The sequence below is a fragment of the Capsicum annuum genome, chromosome 10 (assembly GCF_002878395.1).
Source record: "Capsicum annuum cultivar UCD-10X-F1 chromosome 10, UCD10Xv1.1, whole genome shotgun sequence".
NCBI lineage: Eukaryota > Viridiplantae > Streptophyta > Magnoliopsida > Solanales > Solanaceae > Capsicum > Capsicum annuum.
This window is the reverse complement of record NC_061120.1, coordinates 183,840,918-183,845,898: the sequence shown is the minus strand read 5'-3', so window position 1 is coordinate 183,845,898 and position 4,981 is coordinate 183,840,918.

The following is a 4,981-nucleotide window of genomic DNA, read 5'->3' as shown; positions in this document are numbered from 1 at the left end:
ATATTTTCGCGATTCTTTTTTAGGAGAATTTGAAATTCAAATAATGAGGGTCGTAACCGATTGTACCCCCCCATTTGGATTTGGCAAACAAACATTGGAAGGAAATGGATAATTTCCCGAAGAACCAACAAAAATTCGCCAAATAGGTATAAATTCATACAAGTTATCCCGAAATTCATGAAATTCAAACGTTGGAGGTGACACCTAACCTCGTTTCTAGAAGATTCGAGACCAATTTCATGTCAATCACCATACTAATCGTGTGAAGAAGTATGGATTCAAGTAGAGAGGAATACGTTTGGGTGAGAACAAGCTACTTCGAATCTTTGCCGGGTCGAATTTGGATAAAATTGGGTCGAGTATTGATTGCCCATGTATATGTTGCTGTTTGTCGATGATGTTGCTATATGTTGTTGTTACTGGTTAAGGGAAAAAGATAAGGGGACTGGGTTGGGTTCTGTTATTATGTTAGGCTTGTAAGGTTAAGTAAAGAATGGGTTGCTGATAGTAAGTTCAATCAGGGTTATTTTAAGATAACGCCAATCCAATTTGGGATTAAGAATTTAGGGTAATTGTTAAAATATCCTATTTATTAGAATTTAGCCATTATTTAAATTTTAGCAAAATTAAAAATTAATTGACCAATTACATTGTAATTATGGTCAAGTCCTTTTCAATTAAGGTTAAATTTAATAAATTGACCAAATCTAATTAAAATTTAAAACAAATTAATCACTATTTTAATCCGGAGTTTCTTAATTTAATAAAATAAAACACATATTTATCCGAATAAATTATTTTTGAGAATAAATTATATTAAAATTGAGAGTTTAATCATTTGAATTTGTTTCAAGATAAACCTTGATTGAAATCTAATTTTTGTAAATTAAATATTTAAGTAGAAAAGTTATAAAATTTTGTGTAATTAAATACGATAATATATAATCATTACTTAAAATGACCAATTTACCCAAATAAATACTTTAAAAATTCTTTATTCGGATAAAATAAATGTTGTGGTTTTATCTTAAACTTGAAGAAACTCGGAATTAAATTGGGTTGTGGAGGGTAAAAATTAGGTGTCAACAACTGACCCTCCTTTTGGGTAGGATGGATGCAAGTAATCCTGGGCAAAGGGAGGTTGACGTTTCTAATTTTTGTCCAATCACAAATTCGAATCTGGAATATGTTGGCTTTCGCACGAGTTTCATGGAGTTATAGCCGAACCTAGGTATCAGGTTTCCTACATATCTCAGGTTTTATGAGAATTCAGGTCACTTGTAGTTCATAAAACTTGATTTTAAGCACGATTTTTAAGAAAATTCACCAACTATCACGATTTTAGAGTTTTTGGTTAAACCGAGAAGTTGGGGAATAAAGAGATTTGGGGGAGGTTGGAATGCAGTCGATTTTTCTACATAGAGACCGGCTTACATATCCCTAAGATTTCAGGGAATCAGACTGCTTGTAGTTCAACTCGATCGGTAGAATAGATAATCTTCTATTTCAGACGATCTTTGGCTCGGGATGAGTGACAAGTTAATGAGTTACAGAAAAGATGCTTGTAACCTCTTAACCATGAATGTGGAGCTCTTTATATCCATAGGTAAGAACTTAGCTGGGTATAATTTCCAAAACTCTAAGTATGTTGTCACCCGGATTCGAACAAAAGAGAAAGTTACCCTCGGTGTGAGTTTAGCAATATCCCGAAGGTGAAGAGAAAACAAGAATATCCCAGAATACCAACATGCCTTCTAATAGTGGTGTGGTTATATGGTGGTGGTGATCATCCTTTAGCTTGCATCCAGAGAGTTTGACGTCCTTCTCTAGACTATGTCCTATTTTGCTGCTAAGAAAGAGTTTCACGTTGTGCTGCGTCCTATCTATAGTCATCCGTACCTATGTATTTTATTTGAGATTTTCATCCTCTCGGATGCTCTCGACAATATCTCAAACAAAAATCATTAGTCATAAAGATAATTCACAAAAGAAGTGCATAGTATTTTACCATATTTCCACATGGGTTGTTGCCTGAAAAGCGGAGTCATCTTTTTATGTACCTGTTTGGAGTGAAATAAATTGTGATAAATGACGCAACATCCTTTTGGTTGTTACATAACTAACTCATTTTTTCAAGTGAATATGTATTCAAAGTAGGGTGACCTTTTGGACACCAACGACACTTTATCCTGAACGGTCCCTGAAACCGTTTAATCTTATGCTGATGCGGCAACGTCTTTGGTTACCTATAAAGCTTGTCACATGTGGAATGATAACTTTTCCGGTCATTGACAATAATTATTTTCCCATGATCTCGGGTAAGTCTTACGCATCTTTGTATCAATACGACTTATAGCTTTCCCTTGAATTGACCATCTTTGGATAATATTGCATATTATTCGATGTTGGATACGAGGCAACTTATGAATACCCTTTGAATTGCTAGTGTTTAGGTAATCCTACATATTATCAAACCTTGGATAAAAGATGACTAACAGGTATCCCTCCAATCGTTAGCTCTCCGATATTCCTGCACATCATCCGACCTTGGATACAATATGACTTACAGATATGTCTCAAATTGCTATTCTTTGGGTAATCCTGCACATAATCGATCTTGGATATGGAGCGGCTTATAGATAACCCTTAGACATTTCAATTCGATAATCTTACATAATCTCCGATAAGGATTTAGTTGCAACTTATGGATAACCTTCGAACTATCAATTTTTGGGTAACCTTGTACACTATCCGGTTAGGATATTGTTGTGGCTTATGGATGACCTATGAGCTATCAATTCAAAGGTGATCTTGCACACTATCATATTTCACATAATATGACTTATAGATGACCCTCAAATTATCAATTTCTAGGAAGTCTCATGTATAATCTGTCTTTAGACACCGACTTTAAGGTGTCCTTTCAAATCGTGTGCTCTTGATGCATTCAGATGCTGATTCATAAAATGATGAGATATCCTATACGCCAGAATTTGTGTCTAGCATGTCAACAAATATTAAATAATGATGATATCCTCGGTGCCAGTGTTTGTGTCTTGCGTGTCAACAGATATGAAATGTTGATGATATAAAATAGCCCTCTCGGTGATGATATGAATGTACCTCTTGGGAATGATATAAAATGGACTTTTTGGCAATAAAATGAAATGGCCCTCTTGGCGATGGTATGAAATATCCCACTTGTCAATGATGTGAATGGCCCTTTCAACAATTCTATGAAATGGCCCTCTTGGCAATGATGTGAATGGCCCTCTCAGCAATGCTGTGAAATGGCCCTCTTCTCAATGCTATAAAATATACCTCTTGGCAATGATATAATGGCCCTCTCGGCAAAACTATGAAATGTCCCTCTTGGCAATGATATGAAATGGCCCTCTAGGCGATGATATGAAATAATATAAAATGACCCTCTTGGCGATTTTAAAAAAGTTTCACCTGAGTTTGTTTGTCTGCGTCTTGATTTCTACATGTACCTATGCTTGAAGTAGATAATTAGTAGACCCAAAGTTGCTCTCACCCTGTTTGGCTTAAGGTGAATTTTAAGGGCGGCTTTCTGCTCTTCCCCCTATTAAGTGGTCTTTTGATTATTGTATTTATTATGCTAAATCCCTTGAATATGCCATTCTTAATCATTATATGCTCGGTCATGGCTCCCGACTTGTTTGGGGATTTTTCAAAAGAAACACTCATTTTTATGTATCGATCCCTGCATCCACAGAAAAATGATTAGTTTGAATAAAAATACTCCATGTTGACTTTCTTGTCTATTCGGTTTGCTCCTTGCCATCTTTTAGGTGCCCCGTCACATTGGTATCTCCACCCTGGATTCCTGCTCCCATAGACGCCCAGGCAATCACTAAGTAAAAGATTTGTAAAGATTTTTTTCAAAATTAGTCTTATCCTTAGCAAATAGTTTTGTAAGTATATGTAAAAGCTTTAGAAAATTTCTGCCAGTCATGTCATGTACTAGCTCAACGAATGTCTTTCTCATGGATTTGACTATATCCGATGGATGATTTCAAGAACTCATGATCATTGTTGGAGCGTTCTTCAAATAGTTCTGTCATAGCTAGAAATTGAGTCCACCTAGACTTTGTCGTAGCTGGTGACTTTAAGAGTTTGGATTTAACCTTTGGTGCCAGGAAATTTAAAATATATTCTAGTACTTGGTGGAAATCTTGAGGCCTCCCTCAAAATTTCTGCCCCAGTTTAAAGTAGGCTGAGATGATATCATCTCGAGTGGATCTGAAGTCTTTGATGATCATCATTCTCGTTGTTTGATATTGTTCTTTTTTTGTGAATTTTCGAGATTCCTTCTCAAAAATTCTACCCTAGTTTCCATTCCCTATGGTTATATGACCGAGCCGCTGGGGCGCCTACGTATCCTGTTGAAGCAGGAATCGGGTCAAACGTAGTTCAGGACTACGCTAAGAATATATATAAAATTTTAATGGATTGACCAAAGCCAACATAGGCCGCTTACGTATCTCATTCTTGAGAATTCAGGCCATCATGTAGTTCATACATAAAAGGAAGGGATAAATTATTCTAAGGGGTTGACCGAAGCCGACATAGGCCGCCTATGTATTCCTTTCTTAGGAATTCAGGTCGAACGTAGTTCATACATGAAAGGAAGGGATTCTAGGCAATTACTTATCATAAAACAAATACTATCATAAAGGCGATTACAAGCAAAGGAGATAAACGTTAAAACATCTTTCAAATATAGTATCTCTTTACCATATCAGAATTGATTGGTTTGGTCCACTCTTGACCATCCATCTCAAGTAGGATTAGGGCTCCTCTAGGTTGGGCTTCTTTCTGTTTTTAAATTCCTCTATATATTTCATTAACTGCTCTTCATCACCTTCTTTCCATTCATTATCATTCTTTTTACTTCATTCGTCTAACTCTTTTCATGACATGACATTGGTAGGTTTTTAAATTATTGCTACCAAAA